The sequence below is a fragment of the Bombina bombina genome, chromosome 3 (assembly GCF_027579735.1).
Source record: "Bombina bombina isolate aBomBom1 chromosome 3, aBomBom1.pri, whole genome shotgun sequence".
Classification (NCBI taxonomy): domain Eukaryota; kingdom Metazoa; phylum Chordata; class Amphibia; order Anura; family Bombinatoridae; genus Bombina; species Bombina bombina.
This window is the reverse complement of record NC_069501.1, coordinates 576,786,137-576,808,541: the sequence shown is the minus strand read 5'-3', so window position 1 is coordinate 576,808,541 and position 22,405 is coordinate 576,786,137.

Below are 22,405 nucleotides of genomic sequence, written 5' to 3'. Positions count from 1 at the left end.
ATTTTACCAACATATTCAAACTACAGCCTTTCCTTTTAAGCTAATCTAAGCTTAAAATCATCTAATCGCAAGTATCTATATAATTCTATTTTGTTTCCTGGACTCTGCTACTTAACAAATTCTGAACTTATTCTAAATTACAAGTATGCATTTGGTTATAATCACTCTCAAATTGCTACAACAGCATCATACTCAGAATTTTATAACTATTCACTGCTACAAGTTGTCATAGTTTAAATATCCTCCTGCAAATATATTAATATATTCAGAATTCTGCATCTGTGTTCAGTTAAACAGCTTTCCTGTGATTCTCCAATATATAAACAAACAGTATTTAATGCCTTAAACTACAATTTGTCTATCACCTGTGCTGCTCTGCTTATTACTCTGGCATACAGCTCAAAAGAATATTATGTACTGTGAACCTGCAGCAACTCTTTGCATCTATGAGTCACAACTTTCTATCAGTTTACTCTGAAGCCACAACATCTGACATTGCTATATTTTTCACCCATAAATCCTGCAGCTACACCAATTAACTATAAGTCACAGTATCAATTTATGTTTCCATTGAAGCCAGAATATTTTGTATACATATGTTTTTCCCTCCATGAATTCTACAATAACATCTTGCAACTATGAACCACAGAATATCATCTATCCACGTGCAGGATACTCTTCCCCAGGTCAGGGGTTGGTGTCTCCAATTCCCTACCACTGCCCAGAGGTTATGTGTCCTGAGCACATATACACCGGAACATGACAAAATCTGTTCCTTCCTGGAATAAATGTAGTGCCAATAAATCTATTAAAATGGAAAAAAAAAAACAATGTGAAAATAAACTGTGCACATAAAGTCCTTGTGTGAATAAAGATAAAGAAACCTTAACCCTTTCCTGACGGGGTCTAAAGTGTCTACACTGGAACAACTGTTTTGATGTAGACAAATTGAAATCACACGATTGTGCACACAATCACGAGATTTCAATTATTGGATCGGGTCTGGGGGGCGTCCCTATAACCCTAGGAATGCCCTCCAGACTGTGTTCAAATCTGAGAAGCACAGTAGGCTTCAGGACAGCCGTTGGCTATGACGTTCTATTCCGTTATAACGGCTTTAAAGCCCAGTGTAATTATGACGGAATAGAACGGCATAACGGCGTTAAAAGGTTAAAATGCCTCTGGTATAAGTATATATAATAGTTGCAACATGCTTGTAGCTAAAGGGATACTAAACCCAATTTGTTTTTCATTCATGATTCAGATAGAGCATGTAATTTTAAGCAACTTTCTTATTTACTCCTATTATGAAGTTGTCTTTGTTCTCTTGCTATCTTTATTTGAAAAACAGGAATATAAGCTTAGGAGCCCGACCATTTTTGGTTCAGAACCTGGGTTGCACTTGCTGATTGGTGGCTAAATGTACCCACCAATCAGCAAGTGCTATCCAGGTTTCTGAACAAAAAATGGGCTGGCTCCTTAGCTTAGATTCTTGCTTATTTCAAATAAAGATAGCAAGAGAATGTTGATAATAGGATTAAAATAGAGCAAGCAACTTTCTATCTGAATCGTAAAAGAAAAAATGTGGGTTTAGTATCCCTTTAACCTTCTGAGGAATTAACTCTGGTCTCCAAATTCCAAAGCTATAGTCATACTTCTGTGCTACAACAACAGTACAATGTAAGAGGTAATTTAGTATCCATAAATTGCAACTTGCTTGTAGTTAAAGGGACACTGTAACCAAAATTTTTCATTCGTGATTCAGATTGAGCATGAAATTTTAAGCAACTTTCTAATTTACTCCTATTATCAAATTTTCTTCATTCTCTTGGTATCTTTATTTGAAATGCAAGAATGTAAGTTTAGATGCCGGACCATTTTTGGTGAACAACCTGGGTTGTCCTTGTTAATTGGTGGATAAATTCATCCACCAATAAGAAAGTGCTGTCCAGAGTACTGAAACCAAAAAAAAGCTTAGATGCCTTCTTTTTCAAATAATGATAGCAAGAGAACGAAGAAAAAGTGAAAATAGGAGTAAATTAGAAAGTTGCTTAAAATTGCATGCTTTTTCTGAATTACAAAGAAAAAATTTGGGTTCAGTGTCCCTTTAACCTCAGAGACAACCAATAGTGCAGCACAGTTTCAAATAGTGCCCAAATGAAAAACTTGTTAAAACAGAAGCATCTTTATAAATCACTCCGGCAGAACAGGAACTGGGGATCAAATATAAATTTATTATACAACTCAGGGAACAAATATTGACACCAAAAGCAACATAATATTACAATAGAAACAAGGTTAAATAGCTCACAGGAACCAAGTGTAAAGTGGTGAGAGTTTTGCAAAATGTGAGAGATTCTCAGAATGTTGCAGTGATCATATGATGTCCTTTTCTGGTGACGTCACCAGGAAGGGACATTGTATGACCACTGCAACATTCTGAGAATCTCTCACTGATTTACACTCGGTTCCTGTGAGCTATTGAACCCTGTTTCTATTGTGGTATTAACTTACTTTTGGTGTCAATATTTGTACCCTGAATAGGGTGATCATATTGCCACTTTAAAAAGGGACACATGAAAAATGCATATGTCAGGGTTGTTTTCAGGGCTGTTTAAATAAATGTTTTTGTATAAGAACCCTGACATATGTATTTTTCATATGTGTCCCTTTTTAAAACGGCAATATGGTCAACCTAACCCTGAGTGACTTACTTTTTAAATTGTGGAACAAATGTTATTTTTGATCACCAGTTCCTGCTTTGCATGATGATTTATAAAGAGAGCAATTGTTTGAGCTAGTGTATTCATTAACACCTCCCACAGCGGTGAGATAATCCAAGTCACAAAGTAGACAATATACCACCTCAGATGTTTATATCACGAAGAGTTCATCATATATACAATGGGAATCATTAGTCATCATTTCATCATTCAAAAGACACTTTTTTCTCCCTTCACAATTTAGGATTGGAATCCATAAAAAAAGCCATTTTTTTTTTAACAACTAAAATGCTTATATTAGAAATATGAACTAAACATTATCTGTTCATTCATACCATTTGGTATTGATTGTAACCAGTAGATCCACCTACTCTCTGCCTGTAAAAACAGTTTCTCAATGTTACCCTCTAATACCTGGTTTCCCCTGTATCTGTGAGAATTAGCATCCATCACCAGCCACCATACAATTGCTATTGGGGACATTTTTTAACTCTAGCTGGTGGTCTGATATGTTATAGTACCCAGATATATTTTGTTTTTAAGTGCTAAAACTAGATTTGTGCAGCCCAGACAAATTGTGTTAGTTCAAATCTTTTACATTTAATATTCGGGAAAATGTATTTTCCCTGAAAATTAATTGACTGCAAAATCTGGTATTTGTTTCATTTTAAACTAAATGAGTCCTGATAAATTGTAGAACATTTTACATTAGTTTTCGTTAAATTAATGTAAATTTTCCTAAGCTTCATGTGAAAAAGATCACCTGTAGCTTATACTTACCTTTAGTGAGCTGGGGATCCATGCTAACCCGCTCTTCTTCTTCTTCACATAACCCCTGCTGCCTCTTATAGGAGGCTTAGTGTAACGGCTTCCAGGGCCAGCGCTAAAGGACCTTCTCCTTTAGTGCAGGCACTGGGAGCCGCAATCTAATAGGCTGGGGCTAAGAGGAGCAGGTTAGTGGGTCTCTCCAGTGCACTAAACAAAAGTTTTTAACCCCTTAAATGTAATGTAAAGAAAATAAATGAATATACACTATCTGTTAATAATTCATGTAAATATTAAAAAAAAGTTATAAGGGTTCAAAGGTATATGGTATATGACATGGTATTTGAATGGAAAGGGCTATAATGTGTATATATACAAACATATATACGCATAAAAAAAATCAGTCATGCGAAAAAGAAAGTACACCCTCTTTGATTTCTATGGTTTTACGTATCAGGACATATGAACAATCAACTACTCCTTAGCAGGTCTTAAAATTAGGTAAATACAACCTTAAAATGAAAAACAACACATTACATATTACACTGTGTCATGATTTATTTAACAAAAATAAAGCCAAATGGAGAACCCATGTGTGAAAAACAAAGTACACCTTATGGTTACATTTCTTGTAGAACCATCTTTAGCAGCGATAACTTGAAAAAATCCTTTTCTGTATGACTTTATTAGTCTCTCACATCATTGTTGAGGAATTTTGGCCCACTCTTCTTTACAACGTTGCTTCAGTTTATTGAGGTTTGTGGGCATTCGTTTATGCACAGCTCTTCCCCCCACAGCATTTTAATCGGATTGTGGTCTGGACATTGACTGGGCCATTGCAACACCTTGATTCTTTTCTTTTTCAGCCATTCTGTTGTAGATTTGCTGGAGTGCTTGGGATCATTCTACTGTTGCATGACTCAATTTCTGGCAAGCTTTAGTGGTCAGACAAATGGCCTTAAATTTGACTCTATAATACTTTGGTATACAAAGGAGTTCATTCTCAACTAAATGACTGCAAGGTGCCCACATCCTGTGGCTGCAAAACAAGCCCACATCATCATCCCTCCACCACAGTGTTTGACAGTTGGTATGAGGTGTTTTTGCTGATATGATGTTTTTTCCAGCCAAACGAGGCACTGTGCATTATGGCCAAACATCTCCACTTTGGTCTAGTCTGTAAAAAAGACATTGTTCCAGAAGTCTTGTGGTTTGTTCAGATGCAACTTTGCAAATCTGAGCAGTGCTGCCATGTTCTTTATTGAGAGAAGAGGCTTTCTTCTGGCAACCTTTCCATACAAACCATACTTGTTTAGTCTTTTTCTTATTGCACTGTCATGAACTTTAACATTTAACATGCTAACTGAGGACTGTAGAGTCTGAGATCTAACTCATGTTTTTTTTGCAATTTCTCTGAGCATTGCACAGTCTGACCTTAGGGTGAATTTACTGGGATGTCCACTTCTGCGAAGATTGGCAATTGTCTTGAATGTTTTCCACTTGTGAATAATCTTTCTCAATTTAGAATGATGGATTTTAAATTAAAGTTTGGAAATGTCCTTATAACCCTTCCTGATGGGCAGCAACAATTGCTTCTCTAAGATCATTGCTGATGTCTTTCCTCCTTGGCATAGGCCGACATTTAAGAAGCACTGGGTGGACAAGGCTCGCTCCAGTGAACCTTTCCGCCTGGTATTGCGACCAGGTGCTAGTGCAATGCCTTGCTAGCGCGTGGCTGATGATCGACCCGGTTGGACTTGTCCGGGTGATTTTAATCCTCCAGCTAAGAGCTGGCATGCAGGTTAGGAAGCAGCAGTCTAATGACCACTGCTTTTTAACTATCGGCTACAGGCTTGCTTATGCATCTCTCAGCTTTAAACTGCTCAAACTTCGGCTTTTATAGAGGTGTTCACACTTGCTGATGATCAAGAGCATTTGATTAGCAACACCTGGCTGCTACTTAGCCTCTTAATTTGTATGGAAGCGGTAAGCATGTACTTCGTTTTTCACACATCGTTTCTTCATTTTGGCTTTTTTTTGTTAAATAAATCATGACCCAGTGTAATTTGTCATGTGTAGTTAATCTGAGGTTGTAGTTACCTAATTTTAAGACCTGTTAAGGACCAGATGATTGCTATTGTCCTGATATGTAAAACCATAGAATTCAAAGAGGATACACTTTATATTTCGCATGACTGTATATACACATGTGTGTCTCAGTACCAACTGAGAATATCCAACAATCACAGCCTTTTTTAGGGGTAAGCACAAGGTCCACCATGAAGCCTCCGATCCAGAATATGGCAAAAAAGGCCAAAGAGACGCAAGACACGGAGGGGAGGCCATTAATCTAAGTCAGAAACAAACAAAGAGGAAGCAAACACAGTATTTAATCTCAGCAGCAGACCACTAAGTGAAGCTGAGATAGCTTTACTTAATCGCGGTTTATCATTTGTCCCGACCCCACATGTAGACACTTTTGAGAGATTAGTGGATATTCACAGATTTCAGCGACAACTGAAATTAAGGGATCATTTTAGGGAGCAGGTTTAGTCACCTGAATCGTTTAAAAAGAAATCCACCTTCGAACCACCTAACACCAACTCTTCCATTAGGAGCTATACTAGAATACTCACAGAGAATATCAATGAGGTTTCAAATATAACACCCTATCCTAATCTTAGTGCGCTTGAAAGAAAAGCACTTACTGAGCTAGGCAGCGATAGATCGGTCATTGTCCGCCCCACCGACAAGGGTGGATCTATCGTTGTACTTGACTACACTGACTATAGACAAGAGGCCTTGTGACAATTAGCCGACTCAAATACATATGTAAAACTGAGAGGTAATCCTACTCATATATATAAGGCAGCTATTGATGCTTTTTTTACAGTGTAGCTTGGAGGCAGGCTTTATTAATGAAAAGGAATTAACTTTCCTGATAACTGATCACCCAAAAGTCCCTGTACTATATCTCCTACCGAAGGTTCATAAAACAATTGTGAACCCCCCGGCAGATCTATAGTCTCTGCCCAGGGTTCAGTTCTTACTAACCTTGCCATCTATATTGACTCATTTTTGCAGGTAATTTTCAAGAATACTAGGGCATATCTACAAGACTCACCTAGCCTGCTCAGGATACTTGCAGTCTTTACTGATTTACAGCAGGATGACATTTTGTTCACCATGGACGTTGACAGCCTCTATACTGTGATCCCCCATGTGGAGGGGGTGGAGGCTGTCAGGTCCATGGTGACTAATAATGATCATTACATAGGTCCACCAATTGAATTCATCTGTGAATTGTTGACTATCTATTTGGAGAAAAACTATTTTAAGTTTGAGGATTGTTACTATTTGCAGCAGGTGGCTGGTACGGCCATGGGGTCGAATGTGGCACCGACTTACGCAAATATCTATATGGCATGGTATGAGCAAGAACTAATGAAACCGTTTGAACATCCCCAAGTGACTTTTTATACCCGCTACATCGATGATGTGTTCCTTATATGGAGAGGTGGTGAATTGTAATTGCGTGAGTGGGTGTCACATCTAAACCTCATGGCCAGCCCAATCATATTCAAATTAGAATTTAGTTCTGAGAGTGTGAATTTTTTGGACCTTAATGTGTTCAGGGTGAATGACTCTGGCAATTGGCGGTTATGTACCAAGTTGTACACTAAGCCCACAGACCACAATTCATTATTACACGCCAGTAGCTTTCACCCTAAACACCAGAAAAAGGGTATTCTCACCTCCCAGCTCACCAGGGCACTGAGAAATAACAGCAAGACACCCTTACAGATGATTCAAGTGAAAGAAATGGGCGAAAAATTTAACAGAAGGGGCTATCCTATGAAGGATATCTGTGATATTCAAGAGAAACTACTGAGGCCAGATACCACATATGACACCAAACCTCCTATCAAGAATACACCGGAACAACTCAATTTAATCACCACGTTTACACCTGGTTGTGAGCGTATATCGAATGCTGTACGCCGCCACTGGCCTGTGGTTGGCACTGATCCCACCTTACCGTTTCAGAAAATGACAGCTCCAAGGGTGGTCTACGGGAGGGCAAGAAATTTGAGTGATATCCTCATTAAATCTGACCCTGTGGACCACTACCGAAAGGAGACATGGGTGAAGTCATCAAAGAAGGGTTGCTTCCCCTGTGGGAGCCGTTCCACATGTAATAGTATGTGCAAGGGAGATTCCTTCCAACATCCCCATAAAAAACAGCGGTTTAAAATAAATTACCGCCTTAGTTGCACCAGCACTTTTGTGATCTACATGCTTACTTGTCCGTGTTCTCTTGTGTACATAGGAAAAACGACCACCTCCTTCCGTGACAGGATGGCAAATCATCGCCATGCCATCCATGTGGCTTTAAAGAGCGGTGAGTTGGACCAACCAGTGGCATGCCACTGTGCACTTTCAAACATCCTGTGTCCAGCATTAGATCTATGCTCATAGATCATATCCCCCCGAACCCAAGGGGTGGAGATAGAGGTAAAAAACTACTCCAATGTGAAAGCAGATGGATATAAAAGTTGGGAACTCTGGCCCCAAAGGGACTTAACACCACATTGGACTTTAGCCCCTTTTATTAGAAATAAAGGGTCTAGGGTGTCCGCTTTTAATCTAATACCATCTACCATACTCTTATTTGCTTGAAGTGCATAGGGTTTTTTTTTAATATCAATGGGTTTAGGTCTTTTTTGCATATGCTATAGTATTAATCTATTTTTGTCTTTGTATTTATTTTCATCTGTTCTGCTTGTGATAGAATATCTGTAATACTGAGCTATTATTGCACTATAACAATTATGTGTTTTATGAACCTAACCAAGGTAACACAATGCGACATGGTGACAGAGCTAGATAGCAGCTGTTGTCTGCATTGGATGCTCCATAAATTTATGTTCCAGCTCATTGTGGTATACCTAATATAGGTTTCACATCCGTGACATTAGTGTAATAAGTTGTTCAGTTCTATCTTAGCCACATGTGGGTAACACCCGGAGGGTTTGTTGTTGTGTTAATACGTTTGGTTCACTACTATTACGAAAGGGTAACGGCTATGTTAGCTGTAATACTAAGTGGTGAGCATGCGCACAGCAAATCCGGAGGTTCACTATCATCTGGCAAACACGCCGACAAGATGCTTCTGACGTTGCTATGGCAACGCTGTGCTATGCGCCATCATGCTAGGCACGACTAGCGTGTCAGCGTGATGTCAGTACTGGGTGTTTGGAATGGCGTATACAGATGAATGGCCGTATTTTGCAAGGAGTTCAGACACTATTTAAAGGGTATGTTTTTATTGTGTTAATATTGATTTTGGGGTGTGGAGCTGCACTCTGCTTGTTCATTTTTTGTTATGACTGGTCACAGCGAGACCAGTATCAATTGAGGAGAGGCAAACAGCCCAACAAATACAAGGATCCAACATTATAAATCTATCTAGTGTTCCCTTAAAGGGCCACTGTAAGTAAATATTTTCTATGCTTGTTACTAAATAACTACCCCAAATACGCTTTTTATCAATAGCATTTCATTAACATATCTCTACCGTATATCAGAAATCTTGTCTGCAAATTTAATTGTTTTCCAAACCCACTCCGTGGGTATCCTTTGCTCTGTACCAATCCGTTTACAATACCTAGGTTTCAAAATGGCGCTTAAACACAAAGTTATTGGTTTAAGTATTTTGAACATGCAGTGCTGAAAATAGTGGGCAGGATAACGTGACATCATCGGCGAATAAAAGTTATAACTTTTAGAACGTTATGAAACTTCAGTTTGGAGAAAATATAGGTCAGTAGGTTTTAATTAATGTTTATTAACTTTAATATTTTAGTTGTTTAGCTTAAAAATTATAACCGAAAGTAATCCTTTAACTAATTTGGAGTTAGATGTCTTGAGTTTAGGCCTTAACTTTGTTCCCACACCAAAATTTAATGTCTTTGACACTCTGATTGACATAAACAAATTTATACGTGGCCTTACCCTTAAAAAGTTTTACCAACTACACCCCGCTACAGAGAAAGAGTTCCACATACCTGATACAAGTGCTAGGCACGACTATCTTAACCCAGCAGAAGCAAGGGATTTCGTAAATTTACATTTGTTGGAATCTGAAAATACATCAGATGAAGTAGTAATAGATAGCCATACTGGCTACAAGCCAAAATCTATTTTTTACCCCACGCAGTGTAGGGGCCAAGTATTAGAGAGCTTCCAAAAACGGATGGAAGAGGATCTCCTGAAGCTGGAGAAAGAAACATTACAATCTCAGAGCAGGGAACATGATAATTTAACCACACAACAAAGAAAGGCTCTTAAACAACTACAAGACAGAGACAACATAATCATCAAGCAGTCTGACAAGGGGGGATCCATAGTGGTTTTGGACAAATCCTACTACATTAAGGAAGCAGAAAGGCAACTACTTGATAAAGAAGTATATACAAGATTGCCTGGGGATCCAACACAACGCTTTGGGGCCCTCCTGTTGGATCTGCTTGATGATGGCAAACACCAGGGACTCATTGATGATGAAACATTTGATTATTTAAATGTTCAACATCCTGTAGTACCGATATTTCATCACCTCCCCAAAGTTCATAAATCTTTGGAGGAGGTGAAAGGGCGCCCGATAGTTTCGGGAATAGGATCCCTTTTTGAAAACCTATCAAATTGGCTGGAGTCCTTACTACATCCCCTTGTATATGGATTGATACCAAACATCTCTTGAGACTGATGCAAGACCACACCTGGAACGATGAAATGGGCTGGCTAACGATTGATGTGGTTGGTCTTTATTTGGCCATTCCACATGATAAAGGGATAGCAGCCACAAGATATATGCTGGATAATTTCAGCAATTACAACACTGACCTTAAGGCATATATAGTGAGAGTGTTAGAATTTCTGTTAACTCATAACTATTTTGAGTTTTCGGGAAGCTTTTTTGTCCAACAGAGGGACAGCTATGGGTGCGAAATTTGCACCAGCCTATGCCAATATCTTCATGGGCTAGTGGGAGTTGACGCACCTATACTCTGACCAGAATCCTTTCCTATCATCAATCACTAGCTACAAACGCTATATTGATGACCTTCTAATTGTGTGGTCTGGTACACAAGAAGACATAGCAAACTTCTGTGAGTATATCAATAACAATACGGTGGGTCTAAGTTTTACCCACAGCTTATATAAAGTCCAGGTCCCATACTTAGATGTCAATTTGATAGGAAAACCCTTGGAGAATAAAGTAAGTACCTCACTATATATCAAACCGATTACATCCAATACTTTCCTTCACGCTAGGAGTTGCCACCCCAGGCATACAAGCTATGGGATTGCAAAGGGCCAATTTTTAAGATTACGGCGTAATTGCTCCGAGCATGACAGCTTCTTGCACGAGAGTCATTTGCTTACTCAAAAATTTCTAGAGAGAGGATACAATAAAAAGGCCATACACAGAGCCTTCAATGATGTTTTACATCAAGATAGGTCTACCCTACTTAAGGAAAAGTCTAAACAAAAGCCTCCCAGGAATAAACCTACATTTGTGACCACCTATAGCTCACAGTATTATCAGGTCTGTAAAATCTTGCGGAAAAATCTCCCGATTCTGCTAGCTGATGATATCTTGAAAGATGAGATTAGGGAGGGTTGCTTTTGTGTCCCCAAGCGTAATATAACAATTGGGAACCGAGTATCCCCCTCCCTACTAAAAAAGCAAAAAACAAAAAGCAGCTGGTTTACCCAAAAAGGGCACTACAAGTGCGGTAACAGCACTTGCAAGGCCTGTGGGTATGTAAGTGTAAATAGGACTTCCAATCTACAGCTACACAAAGGGTATATTCACACTCCCACTGTACAAACTGTTGAACGACCTTTATTATCTATATGATCACATGCTTGGCATGTGATAAGCAGTACATAGGTTGTACCTCTCGAGAGGCAAGAGAGAGGATACGAGCCCACCTCAATGATATTGAGCAGGGTATCTTAACCACAGGAGCAGCCAAGCATTTCATAGAAGTGCATCATAGAGATGTCAGAAATTTTACATGGTTGATCATAGACCACATTCCAAAGAGACCACGGGGAGGTGATAGATCCAAGGACCTCCTTAGAAAGGAGGCCTTTTGGATTTTCACACTGGGAACCAGACAACCCCTAGGTCTTAATATAGAAACAGATCTCATTAAACATTGGCAGTCCTAGCGTGACCTGCCACCAGACTTAGCCATCGACTTACCCTTAGTAACCAAATTCAAGGGTATCTTCATTAATAATGCCTGAATAGCTCTAGTGAACAATTATGATTCATTGGATATTCAGATAGAGGTCTAGTGGACATTAGCATACTACAGGGAGATACCAGCAGCAATATTAATAGAGGGCCACCCATCTCTTTATCTTTCTTTTTTTCTTTTTTGTGCATTGAGTATAGTATTTTTATCTAAAATAAGTTATCATAGCAAAAGTACCTTGTATTTGCGCTAACCTTAAATATAATTCATTATAATAATTATAAGAATTGCCATCTGTAGGTCATTTAGTATTTAAATTTTCCAAATAGGTACAGAACAAATCAACCATTACAATATAAATCTTATGTTCATATAGCATGAAGTTTTATGGTTAAGTTCTTAATAAGTACCAAGCATGTATTCATGCTTATGTCCTTACTTTAGGCAACTTACCATCACACCTCAGAGTTAGCAATAACTATGTTCAGGTTTAGATGTAGTATTATTATTATAATTGATAAGTTAGACAACATAGGTAAATCAGTATATATATAAGTATATGAGTGTTCATAGTACACATATATACAATATATTATACTATCACAAATTGGCTCTATGCCATCTAAAATGTGAAAGCTATTAGATAACATAATTACCAAAAATCAAAATTACATAATGTTTAATGCCTTACCGCATTCAATGTTATTAATGTTTGCACCAATTTCATTACAAATGTATTTAAAGATAGGTTACCCTTAGATTGCAGCTATTAACCCCTTAAGGACCAGCGACGTACCCTGTATGTCACTGGTCTTTTTTTGGGACTTGATTGTTTTATAGCGCAGTCTTGCCACCAGCGTTGAGACTGCTCTATTCCACAAAGCCTGCTGGAAGGAGGGCATTAATAGCGTGTTCTTGCTAGACTTGTGCTATTATGTCCTGAAAAAACCCTTAACGACCAGTGACATACAGGGTACATTGTGGTCATTAAGGGGTTAATACGACCAGTACTACCTACCAACACTCTCTCTCTCTCTCTATGTTTTTAACTCTCTATGAGCAGACATTGTCAAGAGAGGGTGTGAGCGTTGTACATATTACATTTAACAGCCTGCACTCTAATCAAGCTTGCAACTCCCAGTCCCTCCCTAATGTGTATACACACCTGTTGCATGAATTGGGCTTTATCACAACCAATAACAAGTTAGGTCAGCCTTTTTAAAGTTGCATGTTAGAAGTGGGCATTATGCAGTCTATGAGTAAGGCTCTATAGGAGCTGAAACGCGTCAGACATAGCCCACCTTCTGTGCTCCTAACAGCCCTCATCCATCTGGCCATGTTACTTTTACTGCCTGCAAGTTAATACTCTACACAGTATTTGCAGAGCCGCTGTGTGTGTTTTATATGCGCTATTCCTTTAATAAAAGAACCTGTCTTGAGCATCTTGTCCGGACACTCGTTTGTTTCATATATATATTTTTTTCTTTTACAATAGTGTTTTTTAAACATTGCACTAAGGAAAAACATTTCATTTTAATAATGCATCTCGTACAGTGTGACCATGACATTAAAAATAAACCCGTTGGTCGACTACAGTGGCTAAATAAATCCAATGCAAAAAAATAATTTTTTTTCTTTTAAAAACACATTTTACATAGATCTATGTTTAAAAAACAACCCCACACTATTTGTAAAACCAAAAACAAACATCTGCTGCCATCAATGGGATATTAATATCCAATACAAGAAATATTGTTCCTTAAAAAGAAAAAAACACCAACAAATAAACACATTCATTTAAATAACCAACTTAGTTATTATTATTATTTTCTGTATGAAAAAATTGTATAACATTGATATAATATTCAAAATGTTAAGAAACTTTACATAATTCTATACTTTATTTAAAAAAAATATTTTAAATAAATAGAAATTACTTGGGCAGTCTGGAACTACTAGCTCAGCTCTAAATGACATCACTGTCTACATAAACAAAAAATAGCTGTCACTTTATAGATGCTTGTTCCCAGGCAAAATTGAGAAAATAAACTATATTTTTATATATAGGTTAGCAGTTTCCCTTTTAGACCACTCATGGCATCCTATAAGTATCACTTACCATTAGGGGTTTCTTGATCTCATTACATTTAAAAAAATAGGAATCATGCATGTTTCTTAAATATAATAGAGAAGTCACCAGAAATACATTTCCATCAGCCAGCGTTAAGAAGGAAGAACAAAACAATGAGAATGCAATCTGGGATAGAATCCTAAAGAAAAAGATTCATGGACTAAACTGGTTGTAAAGATACAGAATAATGGGAAAATCAAATACCAGGTAACAATTGGGGATAGAATAGAAATTTTTGATATCTCTCAACCAGCAGTGACAGCAAAGGCTCAAGTTAAAAGAACTGCAAAAGTGGCTGCAATTTAATGAAAAGGTGAATTAACTCAAAAATATTAGTTACTGTGTTTAAAAAAACAAAACACAACAACAAAAAAACAGTTTGGTGTGCAAGCTTAGAATTTCTTATGCTTAGCACATATAAAAGTAAGTCACACTGACCAACGTCACAACAAAAGTGGACCTTGTCTCACACAAAGTAAGCGCACAACTGGACTAGAGGAATATTTGCACACAAAAGATATCATGTTAAAGATACAAGTATGAAGATGATTGATACTATGTCCATAATAAAAACGGTAATCAACCAATGTTTAAAGAGTATATATGGTCAAGTTTTTAAATGGGTGAGTAAAAAAAATGTAGTTTCTTTAACAATCTAATTTAGTCTTCAGTGGTTGTACAGATGATATTGATGTAGAAGTTTCATTGTGCTTTTTCCTAGGAGTACTTAAAGAAGTTATTGATATTTTGTATTATAAAATGGCCGGTGAAGGGTTCAAAACACTATAAAGCCTTTCTCCTTTAGCTAAAAGAGCAGGATTTCCCAACTCTAGTCCTTGCAGGTTATTATAATCAGCTGCAAAAATCAAAGGGATCAGCATATAAATTATTGGATTATGGTTATGCTTTTCTCTGAAATAATTTGATAACATCTGTTTTGTGAACCCATTTTTAATATTATTCACAAAACACACGTTATCAAATCTTTTCAGAGAAAAGCATAACTGTAACCTAAATTATTTAAAAAAAGATATAGGTATCAAAAAAATGAAAACAGATTGGAAAGGAGGGAATATGAAAAACAAATTAGGCCAAATGGAAATTAAATAAATATACTCTTTATTTTTTTTTTATTTAATTTTTTTATTGAAATGAATACATTTGAGACAATACATAATGAATATGTATCAGACATTAACATCAAATCTGACCATTTACAAAATTCATAACAGTGATTCAACCTACGTGACTAGTTTCACAATGGTCACATCAGTCATAATCAAAAAAAAAAGAGGAAAAGAAAAAAAAAAGTAACAAGACACCACTTATCAATATACATTTTGGGAGTCACAGCACCTCTTGTAACACCAAGCATAAGGGTATATTCAAGGAGAAAACAAAAGAAAAACAATATAGCAGCAAAATTCTCAAAATGTATTAAACTAGATTCCCATAACTAGGTTTCAAGTGGATGCCTTCTAGGGGTCACGACTCCTTTCCCATAAACCAACCTAAAAAAGACAATAAATGCTTACCTAAAATTCAAAACAGCAGTGTTGACAATAATAATCTCAAAAATGAATTGATATAAGTTTCATTAAATAAATAATTGGATAGTCGCATGACCTCCTTTATGTTACCTCTGCTAACAACTCCATTCTGTCATGGGCATCATTATAGAGGTAACAGTACAAAGCAAGTAAAAAATATAGCGTGTGGGGCGGGACGGGGGATAAAGGAGAGGAATAAAAGGGGGGGTAACTTCCTCACTCTCCCAAGCCTCTAGAAAGCCAAGATCTTGGGATAGACCCTGTCTCCCATTGATATCTAAATCAATCCGAAGCCTTAAAATATGAGACTGTAGTTGAACTTCTAAATGGAGTGAGATTTCCATTTGGTAAAAAAATGACCAATCTGCTTATTATTATTATAGATTTTTAAATTATATTGCTCAAATATCATTTGATGTTGTGCACTTTTAAGAAAATCTGAAAACTTAAGCCTTTTACTACCTTTCCAATTCATAAGAATCGGGTTCCTCCCTACCAGGATCATTAAATTAACAAATCTATAGTTAGGATTAGTGACTGAGAAACTCAATAGGAAAAATATCTGGATAGGCTTTAGTTTAAAGTGAGTTCCCAATATCCTAATGCACCAAAGGTTTACTTTTTGCCAACATTGATAGATCTTAGGGCATGCTCAGAAACAATGGACTATGTCCGCACTATCTGCTCCACATTTAGGACACTTCCCTTCAGCCTGCGCCCATTTCGCTATTCTAGATGGCATGGTAAATGCCTTATTTATTATCTTGATATGGGATTCTCTCCAGTTAACAGAGACGGCCGCCTTGACTGCAAGAACAAAGCTATGTAGTACCATTTCCCTATCAGTAAATAGGATATACTCTTTAGATACTTTGATTCTAAAATAACTAAAGACTTTGCATTATAACTTTTCCGATTATGGATTTAGTCCTATAGGAAAATAGTCTATAATAGAAGTATAAAATATAAACTAAGGGAGACTAGTGGTTAGAGTTTCTGTCTTTTACCTATTTTTCTCTTTCTGCTCTATTTTCATTGGTTGAATCCTAGTATGGAATTTTAAGAACTGATTAAAACTAATTGTAATTTATTATTTAGATAAAGATTAAATATAATATTTGTATCTCAAGATAGTAAACAACATAAATCTATTAAGAAAACTATTATAATTATAGTAACAGTTGATGAAGAAAACACATAATGCATCATAAAAAAAATAATAAAATAAATGTAATCATTATTTTATAAAACTGCTATTTTAATAGATACTAGTTAGTCTAGTGGTCTATTTATTACCTTAGAACATTGCTCTTGGGTTCGGTTCCCCATATGGGTTTTATATATATTATTTTAGATTTTTATATTATTTTATTATTTTTGTATGTTGTATTTTTAGAATTATTGTTTCTTCTTTTTTAGAAAAATTGGAAAAGTTTAATGTGGCATAAGTTAGCGATTATTAATTGGTCATATATATAGAGTTTTGCAAATTAAAATGTAACATGTATTTATTTATTTTTAGTTTTAGTTTAGATTGATCCTAGTTGGTCTAGTGGTCTTTTCTATCACCTTAGAAGGTAAGGTTATAGGTTCATATCCCAAGTGATATATATATATATATATATATATATATATATATATTAAGTTTTTATTTTAAATTTTTGTACACTTTCTTTGTATAAATTGTATTATTGTTTTGCACATAGATATCTATATTATATGAATAATGTGGTAGTTAGATAAAGAGTTATATGATACGTTGTTATCTGATCCTTACTTGCAAATAAGATTGTAAAGGACTATAAAAAGACAAGATTCCACCAATCAGGATATAGGATGAATTATAAATAAGAGAATGAACAGAACTATACCCCTTGAAAAAGCTGAATGATCAGTGAAACATACGTTGGAGGTTCACGCTGCACATTTGCATGATGTCACTGGAGGTGGGATTTATTGGTACAGATACTGGTCGGCTCCAACATTGGCAGTTAAACGCTCAGTGAGAGTGAGCATTTATACTTTATCATAGATCCGACTAGATGTGAACTAGTCCTATTGTATACCCCTGTGATTCTTCCATGTTGTGCTTTTTATATTGTTAAATACATTTTAATTTTTATATTTATTTATGATCTACTTGCTTGCTTTCCTGGGAATGAGTGAATACACCAATGCCTACATCCCGAAAGTTCAGTTATGGCTCTTAACCACATGAGTAAGGTTCACATAGTGCTTTTATGATTTGAAATCATGCTTTAATGATTTGAAATAATAGTATTTCACTATAGAAATTCTCCTTCTCCATAAGGTTAACAGTACCTTGTTGAAATCAAGTCTGGAGAAGTAGCATTTTTACCACCTGCCTATATCCTGAGAGCTCAGTTATAGCTCTTTCTAATGTGAGTAAGGTTACTATAATAAGGTCCATCATCCAGTTTAAGGGTTACACTATGTTTGCCTTTTCTCTTTGAGGTCATATCTGGCTAAATCTACGTGTCAAATTATAAAATTGCAACATTTGGATTATATCCTTTATATTTTAATACATCTATATATTGCTAAGTCATACTGATAGTATTCATTAAGCTAATTGGGTTATTTCTCATGTTAATATTGTTATATGTGTTTCTTTGATATATATTGTTACACTCTGTATATGTATATAAAAATCTATTTACTAATCCTCCATAATCATATCTCTTTAACTGCCATTAGTAATATATGGAAATGTGTGTTTTTGGACATTCACTTTGTTTTAGAAATATGTAAACAAATGAAAATTAACTTAGATGTGTTGTTTCATACAGGAAACAAATATTTGTTTAGTGAATAATGCACATATATTTAAATTTATATATAAAATATCACTTTACACACAAAATATATAAGAAGTGGTCATAAACTGTTAATTAATACTTTTAAATGTTAATGTGTAATTATCCTCAAATGTAAATAGATATATCTAGAATGCCAATATAAAAATAAAATAATTATATGCTTATTCAAAAGTAAGTACGTAATTTAAGAAAAGGTATAACACACATTTGCACACACACATACACACATATCTACCTAACTGCATTTTTTTTAAAATATATATATATTTAAAAAAACAAGGTTTTGTGGATGGAAAAGTTTGGCATAACTTACGAGTGTTGTGAAGCGTATGGATTAATACCTTCACATTGGCCCAGAAATTTTATCAACAATACAATCCTAGAACGTCCATATAGGAACTGTGGTGCAGGCCCATTAAAAAATGATATACAAAATTATACCAGAGAGATAAAGTGTGCCACAATAGTTACGCTTTTGAAAGACTGGGAATACAGCACTCTTTTGAAACACTCAATTAAATACAAAAATAGTTTTTATTAGTGCAAACAGCTGGCCTGAAGCCCAAAACTAGAGGTATCGAAAGACAACATAAAATATAGTCAATACCTAACAAAACTAAAATTGAAAACCAGAGCAAAAAATTGTGGTTTGCAAAAGGACCGGCCTTTGTGACTAACCAGCTGGTATATGGATACAAAGTAATTAAACAATAATGCAAAGTTAGAAGCAAGACATATGGAAAAAGGGAAAGGTGAATAGATATATGTGTGTTTCGTTCATAAAGTTCAGACCTGAGTAGGTTTTAGTAATACACTGAACTATATAAAGACTATATGAACGGACTAAACAACATCCATATGCAACCTTATAAATCCGGAATAAATAAAGTTCCAGGCGCCTGTCCTAACGAAGGCTAAGGTACTATTGATAATGAGCTACAATGAAAATATAAAATATAAAATCTATGATATTTAATCAATACATAATAAATACATAGTAAATCAACACACATAAACTAACATCATGGATCCATGTAATGCTAAAATAATAAAATACTTGCAATAAAAACAATGAGTGATGTAATCAATATATAATGACAATACGGATGCAATCAATAAAAACAACAACAATGCAGTAGGTAATGCAATCAATACATAAACAGCTGGTGGTATAGTTTGAAAAGGAAAAAAAATAGAAAAAATTGAAAAAATTGTAGTGTCGGTGTTCCGGTGATAATGTCTATGTCCAATAATTCAAAATCAAGATGAGGAGAGTACTTGTGTGAAGATAATAATAACAACAATCCAGTGGTGTGTCCAATAAAACAAAATTAAAAAATATAAAATTTAAAAAATGAGCAAAAAGTGTACTGGTGTTAAAAAATAAAAAATATGTGTCGATGCTGACCACAAAAAAGAAATAAATAAATGTCCCTGAGTGACACAAAAATCAAAAAAGCAGTGTCTCCATACTCCTTGTGGCTGTTAAAACAAAAATACCAGAACACAGAAACCAATAACAGTGGTCCTCCTGTGGAAAAAATAAAAGACATATAGTGTAGATTGTTCACAAATAGAGGTAACAGTGAAATAAGGCAACCAGTGCAAGGTCCGGTTCCTTTGAAAAGCGCCAGCTTCTGTACGCAAAACCTTGTCACATAGTGTATTTCACTGCTCAGATAGTATCCTTATTCAATCCCCCGAAGGCTTGCTTACTTGTTATGTTGTTGCACAATACCCGCATAGAGATGCATCTGCCAGATTTTTGAATACAGACCAGTATTCAGTGTAATCCCTTAGGTTACTCCGCACAGCCACACACAAAACCAGCATGGAGAGTCACGTGAGTCAGTCAGCCAATTGCCGACGCGTGTTTCACCCCCTCATCATCAGTGAGACGGGGCTTCCTCAGGGCATGCAAGGGATTACACCGAATACTGGTCTGTATTCAAAAATCTGGCATATTCATCTCTATGCGGGTATTGTGCAACAACATAACAAGTAAGCAAGCCTTTGGGGGATTGAATAAGGATACTATCTGAGCAGTGAAATACACTACGTGGCAAGGTTTTGGGTACAGAAGCTGGCGCTTTTCAAAGGAACAGGTGCAGTTGACAGAGGGGTACATATTCAATAACGAGGTATCCTCCTGCACTGTGTTTCACAATTTATATATCAAAAACCAATCCTTGTATTTTTCAAGTACTTTTTACTCTGCTATCCTGACCAACTTTGACTTATGTACTGTCTTTTGGGACTGTTCAAAATAACCTGCTTTAACAACCCACTTCTAACATTTTGCTTTAAACATCTTTCCTTTGCTAAAAACTTTTATAATCTGCATAATCCGCTTAATCCTTTCTGTCACTTGGCACTTTATTGACAGCTTGCAATTTACATGTGGATTAAACTTTCATTATTCAGATAGAGCATGCCATTTTAAACAACTTTCCAATTTACTTCCATTAACAAAATGTGCACAGTCTTTTTATATTTAAACGTTTTGACTCACCAGTTCCTACTGAGCATGTGCAAGAATAAGTGTGTATGCATTTGTAAATGGCTGTTGGCTGTCACATGGTACGTGTATGCATTTGTAATTGGCTGATGGCTGTCACATGGTAGAGGGGGAGTGGAAAAAGCATAACTTTTAAAATTGTAAGAAAAAAAATCTACTACTCATTTGAAGTTCAGACTAGTGCTATTGCATTGTCTTGTTATCTTGCATTTGTTGATTATGCAAATCTACTGTGTTGACTGGTCCTTTAAGCTAATAATTTCTCTGGAATAACATACTAAGATAAGACATGAATGTTTATTTATAAGATGTTACCATCTGAAGCATATCGTGACATTATTGGTCCTGTGGTCATCTATCTACAGTAGCGCATTCAATTATACATTGTTAGTGTGTGGTCACGTACATTAATTTTTCATGTGAATGTCAAATTAGCATGCCATGATCTTTGTATGTTTATTTTGAGGGATTTATAAGGTTGCATATGGATGTTGTTTAGTCCGTTCATATAGTCTTTATATAGTTCAGTGTATTACTAAAACCTACTCAGGTCTGAACTTTATGAACGGAACACACATACAGTATATCTATTCACCTTTCCCTTTTTCCATATGTCTTGCTTCTAACTGTGCATTATTGTTCAATTACTTTGTATCCATATACCAGCTGGTTAGTCACAAAGGCCGGTCCTTTTGCAAACCACAATTTTTTGCTCTGGTTTTCAATTTTAGTTTTGTTAGGTATTGACTATATTTTATGTTGTCTTTTGATACCTCTAGTTTTGGGCTTCAGGCCAGCTGTTTGCACTAATAAAAACTATTTTTGTATTTAATCGAGTGTTTCAAAAGAGTGCTGTATTCCCAGTCTTTCTAAAGCATAACTATTGTGGCACACTTTATCTCTCTGGTATAATTTTGTGTGTGTGTGTGTATATATATATATATATATATATATATATATATATATATATATAGTCAGCGTAGAAGGAAGTCACTCACAGGGTCTTACTTATGTAAATACAAAGAGTATTTTATTTAACGTTTCGGGTATTACCCCGTTTTCAAAACTAAGAACAACAAGTGAACAGTGTACTCACCCCCATTAATATCCCCGCACAGCAAACATTAGTGTGGCACTAACTCCGCCCCCCTGGAAGCCACACAACATCACGCTGCACTACGCTACGTGAGTAGTCATGGCAACCGGACGCTCAGAGTTGAGTGCCGTATGTGAAGTTAAAAACCTGGGTAAAACATAATGACAGGAGCCAATTTCATTTATACTATGTGATAATATCACACAAGTATCCAGAGCATATTGCTTGTTACACTGTTGGGAGAGAGTAATAATTGTTAATGTGCACGGCAGTATACTTTAGCAGTTATAGGGGGGTAGTTATCAACGTGTCAACTTTCCTGCCTTCGCCAGCCCAATACGCCCGCCTAAGCTTGCCTCACATCGCCGCCGCGGACCTGAAAAATTTCGCCTAAGTTATCAAATAAAGCTGTCAAAAAGCTGTGGGGCGGTGAGCAGCAGACTGTGAGAGTTATTACTCATCCGATCTCGCTGCTCTTCGGCTTTTTCCCAGCTTTATTGCTAGCCTGT